Below are 17,996 nucleotides of genomic sequence, written 5' to 3' on the forward strand. Positions count from 1 at the left end.
TATATGACTAGTGGTGAATAGTTGATCTAAACAATGATTATGAGAAGTGTTGTTTGTATGAACTGACGGTGTCAGCACTGAGGGAGGAGAGGTCACTGCTGCACACTGGAAGTGTTTGTTGTCATGGATGAGGTGATGGAGCAAAGACCTGCTATTACCCCACTACACCCCATCTCCTCAGCCATGATGCCAACCACTGCAGCAGGGTCTCTCCTCCAGAGCAGGAGGGAAATAGACCTGCAGGCCTAAAACATGAGTCAACAATCATATATATATATTCAGATATTTATTATTTAGATTTGTACACAGCCTAATAATCGTAAATCATTAAACAGGAAACATTTGTCTGTAACAACTTCTACTATGTGGTATTACTTATAAACTGCACTACTGATAAACACAAATAAAACCTCAACAATAATCATGTTCCTGCAACACAGGGATCTGGACATTTGGAGCAGACACTGTAGCTGCGAGCCTCTGAGGATGTCCCAGGACTGCTGGAGTGGCTCGTTGACTTCGTCGCTGTCACCCCCATCACCACCGTGGAACTATGGACATGGAACCCATCTGTTCTGTTAGTAAGCAGTGGACGAGGTTCTCCGTGGAACGCCTTGAAAGACAGAAGTCCTTCCTTAAATCCCCTTCCCGAAGTAGAGGCCCATCGGGGGAACATGAGGATTGACCTGCAATACGGCCGTCTGGCACCAACCTGTAAGAGAAAACATCAGATATTACATTTATTCTGAATGCTTTCCTATTCATTTGTTGATAAACTACTTATTTCTTCCTATCATACACGTATTGCAACCTGTATATATAACATGGATTATTTGTCTAATAAATTATTCACTAATATCCCACTTGCTTGTACTTGTTTTTTTATCACACCAAACTCATACATGATATTATTAAAACCACTTATATTAGCCTACATGTAGCCTACATTTGTTTATGCATGCATATGCACATCTATTGGTAATCAAATAATAAAGGAACGTATTTAAACCAGGTAAGTGATATTACTTACTTCAGAGGGAAATCCAAATAACATGTACATGTACTCCGACGGGCCGATTGCCTGCGTCGTCTCCGCGGTGAAGATGCTGGTGTTCCGTGGTCAGCGGTATACTACGATCTATGAACGGACGATTAATGATCGATAAAAGCTGCTTAACAGTCGCGATCGATGGCGAGTGAAGGCAGCTACTCGGGTAAGAGGAAGAAAGAGGGAAAGCGTGAGAGCGCGCATATATAATAAACTGTATATTTCTATTGAAAACCAGATGAAGTTGTCTTTCTTATTAATAATCAGGCAAAGTCAGTGCAGGGTAATATCTACAATGTGTTCAAACATCAGAGTCCATTAAGTTGGTCCCATGTGGAACAGTATTACAGTACATATTATAATATATGACTAGTGGTGAATAGTTGATCTAAACAATGATTATGAGAAGTGTTGTTTGTATGAACTGACGGTGTCAGCACTGAGGGAGGAGAGGTCACTGCTGCACACTGGAAGTGTTTGTTGTCATGGATGAGGTGATGGAGCAAAGACCTGCTATTACCCCACTACACCCCATCTCCTCAGCCATGATGCCAACCACTGCAGCAGGGTCTCTCCTCCAGAGCAGGAGGGAAATAGACCTGCAGGCCTAAAACATGAGTCAACAATCATATATATATATTCAGATATTTATTATTTAGATTTGTACACAGCCTAATAATCGTAAATCATTAAACAGGAAACATTTGTCTGTAACAACTTCTACTATGTGGTATTACTTATAAACTGCACTACTGATAAACACAAATAAAACCTCAACAATAATCATGTTCCTGCAACACAGGGATCTGGACATTTGGAGCGGACACCGCAGCTACGAGCCTCTGAGGATGTCCCAGGACTGCTGGAGTGGCTCGGCTTCGTCGCTGTCACCCCCATCACCACCGTGGAACTATGGACATGGAACCCATGTTAGTAAGCAGTGGACGAGGTTCTCCGTGGAACGCCTTTAAAGACAGAAGTCCTTCCTTAAATCCCCTTCCCGAAGTAGAGGCCCATCGGGGGAACATGAGGATTGACCTGCAGTATGGCCGTCTGCACCAACCTGTAACAGAAAACATCAGATATTACATTTATTCTGAATGTTTTCCTATTATTTTGTTGATAAACTACTTATTCCTTCTTATCATACACGTATTGCAACCTGTATATATAACATGGATTATTTGTCTAATAAATTATTCACTAATATCCCACTTGCTTGTACTTGTTTATTTTTATCACACCAAACTCATACATGATATTATTAAAACCACTTATATTAGCCTACATGTAGCCTACATTTGTTTATGCATGCATATGCACATCTATTGATAATCAAATAATAAAGGAACGTATTTAAACCAGATAAGTCATATTACTTACTTCAGAGGGAAATCCAAATTCCATGTATGTGAATAATGTAGCTCCTCCGACGGGCAGATTGCCTGCGTCGTCTCCGCGGTGAAGGTTGCTGGTGTTCCGTGGTCAGAGGTATAATACGATCTATGAACGGAAGTTTAATGATCGATAAAAGCTGCTTAACAGTCGCGATCGATGGCGAGTGAAGAAGCTACTCAGGTAAGAGGAAGAAAGAGGGAAAGCGTGAGAGCGCGCATATATAATAAACTGTAGAAAACATTTGACAGTTGTAATTTGACTTAAAAAATATTTAGAAATATTAAATTAACTGTAATAATAATCATGCTTTATATTTTGATAAGTAATTAATATAAAACGGGAGCTAGAACCGCTAACGTAATCGATTCGGTTACGTGAGAGAAGATGAGGACGAGATGTCAATAAAGTAAAAAAAAACAAAAAAATGTAGTATGAGATGTGTATACTTTGGTGTGAACAGTCTGAGGGTAACAGCATACTCAAACGCTCATTTAGTAGGCAGTATGCAGTAAATACACGTTGAGTATGTAGTAGGCAGTACGTTAGTATGGCATTTCGAACACAGCCAGTCTGACCTTTCTGAGCTGCTGCGCTCTCACCCTCAAGCCCCCTCCCCCCATGTAACATAGAGTGCCGAAGCGGAAGCAGGAAGTAACGGCGCCATGGGTCCTTTCGGAGCGAAAAAAATGAATGGTGTTCAATGGACGGAAAATAATTATTATCTGATCCCCCGGTCGTTATGCCTTGGATTACACAAATGTTGTTTATAGGCTTAAATTATAATTTTCCATGTCAAGAGTTTGACCGTTTATTGTGCAATTCTTCAGTTAAAATTCATTGAGAAAACACAATGATAAAGACTACATGTTGTGTCGCGTATGTGACGTCACGTCATCGCCCTTTTCCCTCCCTTTTTTCTCCATCCACAGATAAGATGCCGGTGTGTTTTGTTCCTGAATGTCCACATTCCAGCAGAAACGGCTGTAAATTCTATCGTTTCCCGTCTGATAAAAGGGCTAGGAATCGCTGGCTTCAACTGATCAGGTAAGATAAATGTTGATACAAATTTAGCAACAGATAACATAGCTTCTAATCGGCTAGCAGCTAACTATGGGCGTAAGCTCTCATTAACTTTACGTTTCAGTACATCCACATCCACACAATTGGAAGAAAAAGTATGAACCTTTTGGAATGGACTCTTTGCTGTGCAAAGAGCCCATTGTGTGATTTTTTGATGATGGTGCAGATGTTTTCTGCATGTTTGACATATTGACAAAATGGTCTTGCTTAAATTGTTTCATTGAAAACCTTAAAGCTAGTGCTCCTGTTGACAATCAGATATCCACAGGTCACATGACAAATCAGTGCAGAAAACCACACATTTCCAAAGAGTGGGCATTATTTGATAGTCATACGCTTCAACTGACTGTGTGAGAATAATCTTGCTTCAGAGCAGTGATGAAGGTAGTGAGAAAGGTTTGTGGGCAACATGTATTACATGTATTTTCAGCCTTTTAAATGCATTCTTGTAATCTCATATCATTTTTAAAATAAAATAAACAAAACTAAGATCAGACAGATCAGGGAGAGTCGGCAGGGACCAGCAGCCAGCCTTGCATGAAATTCTTCTGGATTGTTTGTTACTTTGAGGGGTAAGTTAGGCCAATAACACAAATGATTACTGTAACCATGTGTGTAACAGTCTTGAAAGAATTAATCAAAAAAGGGGATTTACTCCATCCTTTAAATAAATCATGTTCTGCTTTGTTTCCTTTCTCTCTTTTTGCAGGAACAGCTAAAGCCCCCAACCAGAGCTGACAGACACAGGAATTTTCAGGTCAAGTGTTTCGTTAATTCCACTGCATCACAGTTATCAGTGTCATCATCCACAGCAGTAGTTAAAACTTAATGATGACCAACTGGGGACTAAAAATCACAAATACGACAATGAGTCTTGCAGTCACACAAATTGTGTACAATGCACCGCCCCATGTGAATAACATTTCACCTTAAATGATAGATGTGGAGTGGTTCCTTGTGCACATGTCATGACTTTTCATTACACCATTATGAATGCATTTAATTATTTAACCATCAGGGAGAACAATTACACCCTCACAAATCTAACTGCATAGCCTTTAAGTCATTGGTCATTTTTATCCAAATTTATGTTGTCTTTATTCTTCTTTCCTCAGCACCATCGTACTCTGTTCCTGTGTCCTGCTTGCAAGTCAACGCCTTGGATTTTGTGTACCATTTGAAATAAATTCAGTTTATTGTTATGATGAGTTTATGCTGTGTTTCTTTGAGTGAAAAACAAGGTTTGTATTTTAAAACAATTAGACTTTAACAGAATACTTTATTCCCAAGGTGAAAGATGACAGTCATTTATTTGCATTAGTATTTGTAACTTAGATTTTATTCAAATTGTGTGCTATTATGGCAACTACAAAGTAGTCCACAGGGTAGCCACTCCCAGGCACGCCACTTAAAGCAACACTATCTAGGGTTTGTTGTAATTGTAAGACTGTGTCCAAACCTTTGACTGGTACTGTACATGATTTTTTTTATTGTCATAATAAAACATATAAACCCATTGCTGTGTCATTACAACATAATGAAAAAACATGTGTGTAAATTGTACCTTTTTTCCATTGAAAATACACCGGTGGGTCCTATTCACCAGTAAAATACAACCAGATGTTGGATATGATATCTGGATATGATTATGATTACAGGTATGTAAAAAACCTAAAATCCAGTCCTAAAATCACTGTTCCCTCTAAGATGTTCTACTTCGCAATTGCACACTGCTCCCCACCTCTTTGCCCAGAAGACAAAAAAAGTTGCACACTCAAATATCCCCGACTTGTTTACTGTTTATTTCTCCCTAATGTGCACTTCTAATTGTGAAATTTATGACCTTAACCTTGGTCTGTAGTGCAACTACAATTTAAGTTTTTGCTTGAGAATTATTATTACTGTTCATATCAAGAATGCGTCTGTGCCAAGAGTTGATGACACCAACTTGATGTTAGTTTTTTTTTTTCATATTGTTCATATGGCAATAAATGCAAAATCTATTTTGCCAAAACAATATTGTACTTTGTAATCATTAACTGTAACCATCTTCAGTCACACCACGTTGAAGCTCACGGTGAGGGCGACGTCTTCACTGTCCTGGCACTAGTCTAAAGGGGAAAGGAAAACAAGACACACATAAGCAAGGATCTACAATGGGACTGACAGCACTCACTTGCAGTGATAACACATGGCACGTTTTCCACTGATAAATCAAGAGAAGAAAAACAGTAAACCACTCACACAAGTATACCATAACACTGCCATCGATAGTATCAATGGTAATGTTTTTTTTCCCATTTTGTTTTACAGACGTGCAGACAGCGTGCCAAATGAACATTCTAGGGTGTGTGGCTGCCATTTTCCACATGGCAAAGAAAAGGGCCCATGTCTTTTTAAGTGGTCGAAGACTACCCCTACCCGCCCAACCCAACCATCAAATGAGTCCCCTGACCCTGACCACATTGATCACATCGACCACACATACTGCAAGGTGAAAGGGAATGAGATCTACCCAGGACCCAATGGAGGAGAGACGGAGGAGGCTGAGGGCACCGTTGTTTGCCAGGACTCTAGTCTAGTCTGTCAAAACAGAGACATCTACTCTCCTGAAGGTCGGAGTGATGAAGTCATCAGGATGGAGACTGGCCTTCCAGATAAGGCGATGTTTAGAAAGGTGGTGGGGCTGGTGCAGCGCTTTGAGGGCTCCATCGTCTATGCAGCTGGATGGAAGGTTGAAGGACTGACGATGGAGTCTCAGGTGTTCATGGCGCTCATGAAGGTTCGCCAGAACTACACCAACCTGCACTTGGCCCAGCTGTTTTCCTGCAGCACTGCAACAGTAGCAAATGTAGTTAAGACAATCATTCATTTGCTGCATAAGCTACTGTTCAGGAACATGATGGCAGCTGTGCCCAGTCGACACAAGAACAGGGAGAGCATGCCTGCATCCTTTGTGCCCTCTGCCAGCAACTGCAGGATCATCATCGACTGCACCGACATCCAGGTGGCTGCTCCAAAGGAGATGGACAAGGCCAAGATGATGTATTCGACCTACAGAGGGATGTACTCTTTTAAAGTGCTGATTGGTGTCGCTCCTAACGGCGTGATCACCTTCTGTAGCTCCTTGTTCCCAGGCTCTGTGTCTGACAAGGCCATCACCATCCAGTCAGGTCTGCTTGACCACCTGGAGGCTGGAGACATGGTGATAGCAGACAAGGGATTTTTAATATCTGACATTGTACCAGAAGGTGTGTCTGTGAACATTCCGCCTTTCCTGAATAACGGGAAGTTCACGGAGAGCGAGGTGCGGGCAACGCGAGAAGTGGCGCGTAACCGCATCCACGTCGAAAGGGCGAATGCGCGCATCAAGGACTTCAAAATCCTTCAGGTCATCCCCTCCCACCTCAGGAGTTCCGCTGACGTGCTGGTGCAGCTGTGCTGTGCACTAGTTAATCTTCAACAGCCACTGATCAGAGAAATAAGCACCACTCTTTCTGTCAACTAATTGGTGGCATTCCTCTTCACTGTCCTGGCATGAATCTAAAAGGGAAAGGAAAACAAGTAAAACTGGTAACCAATTAGTTGACAAAAAGAGTGGTGCTTATTTCTCTGATCAAAATCAAATCAATATCACTGAACCGTGTATGAAAGGTTGTAGGGCTTTTAATTTAAAACTTTTTCTACTTTTTCCTACATGGCAGGTCTCATAAGCAACAAGTAACCATGGGGGGGAGGGTACAAGAGAGATAGAGAGAGAAAAGAGAGTGAATGGTATATCAGGGATGCAAACGGGTCAGAACCAAAAAAGAGAGGAATTGTCTGGGGGGGGGGGGTAATTATCAACAAATAATTACATTACTATATCACGGAAAAGTCAATTTCCAGTGCATATTGTACATAGTTTTCAGAAAGCCAACATTTCTATATTAAAAATGCTTTAAGAAATGTTTTATTTTGCAATATTTCAATTTTGGAGATACTGAATTTTAAGTCTTCACTGAATGTTAGTCATAATTATTACTATTAAAATAAACTGAATAAATAAAGACATGGGATGTGTAATGGACATATATAATGTGTTAGTTTCACTTTACGTACGTAGGGAACCGTGCATGTCCACAGCTCCACGGACATGTTCTGCAGTTCTTGGAGGCCACGTTCTGGTAGTGGTCTCTGATCTGGTCCACCTCCACGTTCACCTGGCCGCTCATCTGTGCCCACAGAGCCTGCAGGGGGTGAGAGAGGGTTGGGGGGGGGGGGTTACACACCTGTCTCTGTAAATAAGTTTGACTGATTAAATGAATTGACCTTGGTACCTTTTTGTTGCTCCTTTAGTTTGTATTAGGATCATTGGCTTCCCTGCTAACAGGTACTGACAGGAGACGCGACAGGAACGCTGATCCATTGTCTCCCAAAATGATTGGAACACGAACAAAAGAACACTCTATTGAACAAAAGAACTATTTACATACTATATACAGATTCAGTCCTCTCTACTGATGGTTAGACAGATGAATTAGTCCTCTAACACCACATCCTAAAGTATCGGGAGTCACTGTATTTATTTATTGATTGATTGATTGATTGATTGATTGATTGATTGATTGATTGATTGTAGGTACGTACCGGTAGCTGTAATTTCGTCACTCTGCACAATGAGCATGTCAGATCGATCTAGTACGAGTTCACAAGTCGGAGGGAAAAAAAGGCGGACACTGTTGCTAACGTAGTTAGCTAGTGGAGTTATAATACTCACCGATGCCTTGTAGCGCCGCTCCCTTTGACTGGCGTGAACAAGGCCAACCATCTCCCCATCGGCGAAGTTGAGGCTCTCCACATGACCCGACTTATAGTGGTTCTCCCCCCTTTCGATACTTTTATTCTGCCCTTGGAAAAAAGCGGTGAAGTGGAGCAGAGAAACAGCCATCTCGGCGGACTTCGGACTCGGCGGGTGGTGACGTATATCATTCGCGACGAGAACAGCGAGGAGCTGTAGTTCACAAAGCGGCTCACACAAAACCTAACTTTATCAAAACTCTTCGCGCTTAATTGTCGTCTTCTTTGCGTGAAAAATTTTCTTTAAATATCACAAAGAACATATGTGAAATCCATGGCACAATTCAAACGGGACCAGAAAATAATTTGTATCTACCCATTGAATCGCATTGATATTTTTTTGCTTTTGAGGACCCATGTCCCGGAAATGGAGGGGCGGGACTTCACCACTCTATACAGCTGGAATCGTAAGCTCATTGGCTATAAGACCTGTCAGTCAAAAATGTACTCCTCTGCTTATTGGCTCTCTGCCTGGGGATTCTTTTGGTTGGTCAGCCGAGAGGCAGTGACGCACTGGCTCTCTTGATAGACAGATTGTTCAGCCAATTCGGATCGCAGAATCGTGGAAGGGGGCTTGTTTTGTCGCCAAGAAGCTGCCGTACGCGGGCATCGAAGCTTTGTTGTTCGCCCGTCATCGAAGAGCGATAACTAGCTATAAACAATATTTTGTTCAGAAACTCACAACGTCAACACATGGCGTGTTATGGATGACTACCGGAGTTAGCGTGCTCGTGGGACTAAACGAAGTGGCTACTTTTGTTCGTTGGACTCTTACCGTTCTCTGGATATAAGGATTAGCATGCCACATGTTGATTTTGGATTCCAGACAGCTCGAAAGGTAGGGAACGCTGGTCTTGTTTCTGTGCACTCCTTGCACACATGCTGTGTTTGCTTTTGATGTGTTTTCCGTGAGCCTAAAACGGCTTACTTTGTTCGATTCGCGAGACTCGTAGCTTTCAAATGATGTGTAATATGACGCAGACACATTTAAAATAATATGCGATTAAACGGAATGAAGCGAAACTAGTACAAAAACTGAAAAGAAATATTGACATTTTTATGGTGTTTTTTCCGTGGACACTTTTGTCCTCATCGGGTAAGAGTGTACCTAAATGAGGCCCAGACACAAGGGTTAATGTAAGATGTTTTCCACATGTGCTCCACATGTTATTGTAATCTATTTTGTCAATGTTAGGAGTCACACTGGTTGTGATGTTTTGAGAAAAGTCTCAAAACCAAATGTGTTGTATGGTTGTGATGTTTTGAGAAGAGTCTCAAAACCAAGATTGAAAAATGTGTTGTATATAGAGAAGATAATAGTTGTATAATTTGTTTAATGCCAGTTTTTGTCTTGCAATCTACATCCACAGCATAAATGCCACATAAAAATAATATTCAGTTCTAATGTAATGTGTTTCCACATGTGCTACACATGTTATTGTCTCTATATTGCCAATGTTAAGTCATACTGGTTGTGATGTTGTGAAAATAAGTCATACTGGTTGTGATGTTTTGAGCAAGTGTGAAACCAAAATTGAATGGTTGCCTAATTTGCTAGCGTGATTAAAGGCCTCATGAAATGTAAACTACATTTTTTTCCCCCCCTCGTTTGTCCTCCTTTTGCAGATAGGAGCTTTTGCACTTAGTTCAACTTGGAAGAGGTTCTACAAAACAATACTCTAAATTAGGTTAATAAATTAAATTAAAAATGAAACTAAGTTTGTTTTCAGCTAAATAGATGGGCCAGCTTAGGTGATGTAATAGTTATTACATTTTAGAACACGACTCTCTTGAATACTCGATTCTGATTGGTCAATCAACAATATTCTGTGGTGTTTATTTCTCGATAGACCGCCGCTGAGCGGATCATTGCTAGGGACTCCATGGCAACGGCCGACTCTGCATGTCCGGTCACGGCCGCTTTTTTGCTGACCCTCCTCCCGTTTGTGCATTTGAAGCCTTCGATAATCAATCAGTGGATCGATGGATTACCATACACATTATGATGTATTTTGTGTAGTCGTATCTGTCATAAACAAGAGATTACGGGGTGCGTTTGTGTCGTGGAGTCGCGATGCCACCGAGAGGAGAGGAGCTGTGACACGGGTCAGACGCTCTGATGCAAGTTTACTTTTCAGCCAGTGGATGTGGATGTGTTCATTCCACATGTGACCACATGTTTTCATTCCACATGTGATCACATGTGACCACATGTTTTCATTCCACATGTGATCACATGTGACCACATGGTCTCACATGTGACCACATGTTATCACATGTGACCACATGGTCTCATGTGACCACATGTTATCACATGTGACCACATGGTCTCATGTGACCACATGTTATCACATGTGACCACATGGTCTCATGTGACCACATGTTATCACATGTGGAATGAAAACATGTGGTCACATGTGGAATGAACATGTTATCACATGTGACCACATGTTATCATGTGACCACATGTGGAATGAACATGTTATCACATGTGACCACATGTTATCATGTGACCACATGTTATCTCATTTCACCACATGTGACCACATGTGACCACATGTTTTCATTCCACATGTGATAACATTTGGTCACATGAGACCATGTGGTCACATGTGATAACCTGTGGTCACATGTGATCTCATTTGACCACATGTGACCACATGTTTTCATTCCACATGTGATCACATGTGACCACATGTGATTCATATGTGATCACATGTGAAGTTCATGTGGTTTTTCTGTAAAGGAACTCATACTATTCCAAGTGTCATGAGGTAACCTGTATTCTGCACACTTATGTCATGTCATGAGTTGTGAAATGCATCTTGTGACACCAGCACAGCTGGCAAGTCAATATGGATCTATGGACACTAATGAGTGGTTCAAACACCACATTCTGGACAAAGTTCTCCGTCCACACAAACAACGGAACAATGCTTCTCTGATGACACATCACAAACATCTGTATAAAAAGCCCTTCTCAAGACTGAAGACTTGGTCAGACTCTTAAGGAGTCTGCCCCTATCTGGCCAGATAGTTTGCTCTGAAGCTGTATGTCGGTGATGCGGTCCGCTTGGACACCCTGTTTGCGAGGGCTTTGACTTATTAGACTTTGTCTGTTTACAGTCTGTCTGTAGCGACTGCTAGCCTGTTTTGGACTCTTTATTAGTGTTGTAGTCAAGACCGCATCAACCGAGACCAAGACATTACCGAGACCAGAGAGTGCCGAGACCGAGACAAGACCAAGACTTTTAGAGGTTGAGACCGAGACAAGACCAAGACTTTTAGAGGTCGAGACCGAGACAAGACCAAGACCATATAGATCAAAGGAAAAACAACAAAATGGGAGTTTTTTAAAAATAAATTTAATTTAAGTTTGCTCTTAAATAAATGCAACAACAAAAACAATCTTTGTGCTGTTGTTTTCATAGCAGCACAATGAATGAAATAAATCTCAAGTCATAGGCTGTGTCCGAAATCACTCCCCACTCCCTATATAGTGCACTATATAGGGAGTTCGCCATTTTGTAGGGGTGTCCGAATGTGTAGTGAGCATTACTATTCCCTATATAGTGCACTCAAAGTTTCCCACAATGCATCGTGAAAAGTAGTGTACAGCCGATGGTCACTAGCCGAGCAAATTTTACCATCATGCATTGCGCTGAAAGACAAATCGCGAAGGGACGAGAGGAGAGAGAGCAGGAAAAAGCGGAGGAAATATGAATAATCGTACAATAATAAATGTTAATATTTATATGTATTGCAGAGCAGATCAAGACGACACAAACGGCCAAAGTGTGATGTTTTCCTTTATTTACTTTAAAAAAAACGCGATATATATTAATTATTTATATATGACTTTGGGCGAGCGGCGGCGGCCGGCGCCCGGCGACAGGCTGCAGGGGCCGGCGACAGTTGGCGCTGGCCGGCGGCGGTGGTGGCCGCGGCGGCCGGTGATAGGCGGCGGTTGGCGGCGACAGTTGGCGGTGGCCGTGGCGGCCGGCCGGCGATAAGCTGCATTAGCCGGCGACAGGCGGCGGTGGCTGGCCGGCCGACGAGAGGCGGCGGCGGGGTATTCGTCCGTCAAAAACCGTCACTCAAACCAAAGCGCCTTATGACAGTCTGAACACTATAAAGATGCGGAGATGAGGGACAGACTGTGGCGAGCGATCGCCGAGGAGTTTGGGATCGGGGACGGACTGCAGCCTGTTCAGGTCTGGTGGATCGCGGAGATGTGGGGTGCCGGTAGTGCTGCAACCTGGTCCTGAAGTCCACCTGGACCCGATCGGGATCGTTGAAAATAAAAATAGCAGTGAGGACGATGTAGTGATCGTCTCATTATTGAAAATGATTTTTTTCTCAAGAAATGAGACGGCCACGGAATCCCCTTATTGCTGGAGGACTCGTTCTTTTGGTTTTGTAAATTTTCGCAACGAATATGTATTAAAAAAATAATTATCCTGGTAATTTCTCTGCATGAGCGGAATCTGACACGTATTAATTATGCGTCAGGACAGGAAAAAAACTCTTATCAGTAAAGCATGGACAAAAAGCCTATCAGCAATGGTCTCGACCGGTCTCGTTCAAAAAACCCGAGGCCGCCCGGTCCGAGACCGAGACAAGACCGAGTAAAAATGCCGTCGATACCAAGACGAGACCAAGAACCTAAAAAAATGGTCTCGAGACCGGTCTCGAGACCAAGACCGATCTCGAGTACTACAACACTACTCTTTATAGAATAAATTACTAAAAGCGCTGTTAGGAGTTGTATTCTTATTTCTCATCAGGTGATCATAAACTGATTTCCACCACAAGGAGGAGAGATGGCACACTTCACATGTAACTCACACAGCTGTCAGTTGAACTGACCATAAACATCAAAACTATTATAACTTCAGTGTTTCTTCTCTGATCTGCTCCAAACTTTCCACACTTGATTAGAGTTCCTTCCTGAACACATCTGCACTTTGATATTCACTCACAGTCAGAGCGCCACCTACTGGCGACAGAAAATGTCTTTGATTTTGTGACTTTTTCCAAGTAAAAGCCACACCTGGTTATTTTTTGACTAAATCCTTTCATTTCAGCCTGTAAGGAGGACACAGGGGGAGGAGGAGAGATGTCAGGAAGGCAATGTGTGTGAGCTTTGTTACTGAAATGTAGTTTCACTTGTGTGCCACTCCACGACTGCACGTGACAGATAGATAGTATTTAATGTTGGTGTGAATCCAGTGTCTTTTAACACAAAATGGCATCTAAACATCAAATAAGTGCTTTCAAGCAAGAGTTTGCCTACGCCTTCTCCCTTTTTCGAGACGTCTTATGCTCCAAATTCCCCATGCGACGACATGAACTGGACGACTATCTGTCCACCATCCTGAACCTTGCCCTCCGCTTCGGAGGAAACGGTTTCTATCAGTACCATATACACTTCGCCTCCCAAGCTGCAGCCCGCCTCTCACAATTTAACGAGGCCACCTACTGGGGCACTCTCGATAACGAAATATACTGCCGCATCTTCGCCGCCCGTGCAGCTCTCCAATGCCCCCTTTGCGGCGGCCCATCTCACCCAGCCTCTTCTTGCTCCATCCCCACCCACAATGAGCCGTATCGAAGCCGAACGAGAGCGTCAGCATTCTCCCGCTTGTCGTCGGCTTGTCCACCAGCACCCATATCTCCTAAACGGGTGTCATCCGCACCCTCCACCTTCCCCATAACCAAAGGCATTGATAAAAAAGGCAGACCCATCTTTCACCAAGGAGGACGTTCCATCTGCAACAACTTCAATAGCACCGGATGCCCCATGTCCCAGTGCCGCTTCCTCCACGTCTGCTCCTTCTGCGGCGGGGGCCACGCCCGCCCAGCATGCCCGCACAACCCTACCTCGCCGAAACCAGGTGAGCATTTATCTACACCCATTAACATCACAGCTTTAGCAGAAGCACTTCATAACCACCCCGATCCAGCCTTCGTTCACTTCCTGATTAAAGGATTCAAAGAGGGTTTCCATCCCGGACTTTCCACACAACCATCCATTCCTTTTGAGGTTAAAAACCTTCAGTCAGCTATAACCGATCCAGAATCAGTCGACCGCCTGCTGGCAATAGAAGTCAAGGAAGGCTTCATGATCGGACCATTCGTCCATCCCCCTTTTCCTAACTTTCGCATCAGCCCCCTTGGCATCGCAACCAGGAAATACTCCGGCAAAAAAACGCATTATCATAGATCTTTCAGCACCACACGGCAGTACCATCCCAAGCATGAACAGCTTGATCCCGAGTGAGGATTTTTCCCTTCACTATGCCACCATCAACCATGCCATCACCCTCATTAAACTTGCCGGCAAAGGGTCGTGGCTCTCAAAAACCGACATCACCAACGCCTTCAAAGTCCTCCCCATCCACCCTGACTTCTGGCGTTTCTTCGGCGTCCGTTTACTACTTTGCCGTCAGGCTCACTTTCGGCTGCAAAAGCAGCCCCAAACTATTCGACACCCTGTCCGAAGCCCTTTGCTGGATCCTGTCCAACAACCACGGGATCCCCTTTGTCATCCATCTTTTGGATGATTTTCTTATCATTTCCCCCCCATCGTCACCACCAGCCTCCGGCCTGGTCATTTTGACCTCAGTCTTTGCCGACCTTGGAGTTCCACTGTCCGCAGAGAAAACCGAGGGACCCTCCACATCCCTAGAGTTTCTTGGTATCACCCTCGACACAAACAAGTTCCAGGCCTCTCTCCCGGTCGAAAAGCTCAACCGAATCAGCCTCCTGATCTCCAATTTCCTTTACGCCCCGTGCTGCACCAAACGCCAACTGCTGTCCCTTCTGGGCCACCTTAACTTCGCCCTACGCATCATCCCCCAAGGGCGAGCCTTCATATCCCACTTACTATCCGTCGCTTCTTCCGTTCCATCACTCTTGACCTCCATCTCCCTGGATAGCCCAAGCCGTGCTGAACTCCGCCTGTGGCTCAACCTCCTCTCCAACTGGAACGGTATCACCTTCTTCTACCACGACCAACTTAGGCACCCACATGACATCCACCTGTACACCGATGCCGCTCATTCAGTCGGTTTTGGGGGTTTCTACAACGGAAGATGGTTCGCAGCAGCATGGCCCCCAGAGCTCGCAAATGAATGCCAAGTCGCTTCCTCTGCGCTCTTCGAGATCTACCCCATAATAGCCGCCGCCATCTTGTGGGGACACGAATGGTCCCGCGAATCCATTCTCATATATTCCGATAACCTCGCGGCAGTAGACATCATTAACAAAGGTCGCTCCAACTCCCCATCCATCATGCCATTCACACGACGTCTCACCTGGCACTCCGTCACCCACCAATATGTTCTCCGTGCAGCCCATGTACCCGGTCATGCCAACGCCATTGCTGACTCTCTTTCCCGCTTCCTTTTTCAGAAGTTCAGAAGCTTGGCGCCTCACGCCGACATCTTCCCGAAGCCAGTTCCTCCATATTCAGCGCTGACATTCACCTTGTGACTCCAGCGCTAAGACTCCTGATCAGCGAATCCCAGAGCTCCATCATCAATAGCCTATCACCCTCAACACTCTCTTCCTACTGGACGGCTTGGAAAAGCTTCCACCAATTCCACAACCTATACAACATATATAACCTTTCCGTCGTTCGATCTCATCACCTTGACTTCTTACATCACTTATGCCCATTCCATCAGGGCAATCAAAACACACACCATCAAAGCTTACCTTAGCGGCTTAAGCTTCTACTCCAAGTTAATAACCGGCAGTCCGGGGCTGGCCACCAGCCATCCCCAAATATCTTCCCTCATCAGAGGACTCCTACGCCAAGAGCCAGCCACGAAACCTCAGCGTCTCCCTCTTACTGCAGACCTGCTGTGCACCTGCCTCCACACAATCCGCTCTGGGTACGGCACTCCCCAAATCGCCAGAACCCTGGAAGCCATGTTTCTGCTAGCCTTTTTCGGTTTCCTCAGATGCTCCGAATTTACCTCCTCAACCATCTACTTCGACCCGAGCCGTCACGCTTGCATTTCCGATTTGTCCCACTTTTCAGACGACATCATGGTGTTCCACTTAAAGCAAACCAAAACTAACCAATTTGGTCCGCCTACACCCGTCTTCTTCTTCCGGGTCCAATCACCACTAAACCCCTTCGAAACCCTCTCGAACTTCTTGCAATTCCGCAAATCCCAGAGCTCTACCACGACAGATCCCCTCTTTATTTCCGAATCCGGCCAAGTGGCTACACGATTCTGGTTTCACCATCACCTACGCCTCGTGCTCTCATCGTCCGGTATCGCGCCCCTCAACTATTCCGGGCACTCCTTCAGGATCGGAGCCGCCACTTCAGCCTCCCGTAGTGGCGTCCCAGAACATTTTATTCGCATCATGGGCCGCTGGTCCTCCCAAACGTACCACCGCTACATCCGTTCGGATCTCAAAGATCTCAGGTCCGCTCAATCCCTGTTAAAATAATTGGAGGTTTTGGGGGTCCGTCGCCGCCCGGGAGCGGCGGCTGATTCCCTACAGAAGCCCCACAACGCTCCACATACAGAACCAAGATCTTCGACATGTCTTTCGTTCAAATATCAATAAAACCCTTAAACGTATCTGGTTGACGGTGTGGTCCTTGCTAGTGAATGTGGGGAAAAGGCTGTAATAGCTGTTTCACGCAGGGAAGAGGCTTTTAAGCTGTTATTTGCATGTAACACACGTTTTAACCACTATTGCAGTGTCAGTTGTCAAATAAGCTGCATTCTTCAATGTCCCACTGATATCAATACATTTAAGTCATAAAAGCACTCTGGAGTGGATCTTCTGTCGTTTCAGTGTGATTCCAGTGACTTTGAACACAAAATGGCGTCTAAACATCAAATAAGTGCAAAACAATGCTTTTACAAGTTTAATGTGGGGAAAAGGCTGTAATAGCTGTTTCACGCAGGGAAGAGGCTTTTAAGCTGTTATTTGCAGGTAACACACGTTTTAACCACTATTGCAGTGTCAGTTGTCAAATAACCTGCATTCTTCAATGTCCCACTGATATCAATACATTTGATCTTCTGTCGTTTCAGTGTGATTCCAGTGACTTTGAACACAAAATGGCGTCTAAACATCAAATAAGTGCAAAACAATGCTTTTACAAGTTTAATGTGGGGAAAAGGCTGTAATAGCTGTTTCACGCAGGGAAGAGGCTTTTAAGCTGTTATTTGCAGGTAACACACGTTTTAACCACTATTGCAGTGTCAGTTGTCAAATAACCTGCATTCTTCAATGTCCCACTGATATCAATACATTTAAGTCATAACAGCACTCTGGAGTGGATCTTCTGTCGTTTCAGTGTGATTCCAGTGACTTTGAACACAAAATGGCGTCTAAACATCAAATAAGTGCAAAACAATGCTTTTACAAGTTTAATGTGGGGAAAAGGCTGTAATAGCTGTTTCACGCAGGGAAGAGGCTTTTAAGCTGTTATTTGCAGGTAACACACGTTTTAACCACTATTGCAGTGTCAGTTGTCAAATAACCTGCATTCTTCGATGTCCCACTGATATCAATACATTTGATCTTCTGTCGTTTCAGTGTGATTCCAGTGACTTTGAACACAAAATGGCGTCTAAACATCAAATAAGTGCAA

The 17,996-nt window shown here is 43.9% G+C and overlaps 1 long non-coding RNA gene across 1 annotated transcript; it reads left to right on the forward strand.

Moving 5' to 3' along the window:
- Window positions 1-3,077: 3,077 nt before the first annotated feature.
- LOC311010325 lies at window positions 3,078-4,727 on the forward strand. Its single transcript, XR_014596765.1, has 2 exons — window positions 3,078-3,490; window positions 4,236-4,727. It is a non-coding gene; the product is annotated as an uncharacterized lncRNA (long non-coding RNA).
- The last annotated feature ends 13,269 nt before the right edge of the window (window positions 4,728-17,996 follow it).

This window comes from Eutrigla gurnardus, assembly GCF_963514095.1.
Source record: "Eutrigla gurnardus genome assembly, contig: SCAFFOLD_93, whole genome shotgun sequence".
Classification (NCBI taxonomy): domain Eukaryota; kingdom Metazoa; phylum Chordata; class Actinopteri; order Perciformes; family Triglidae; genus Eutrigla; species Eutrigla gurnardus.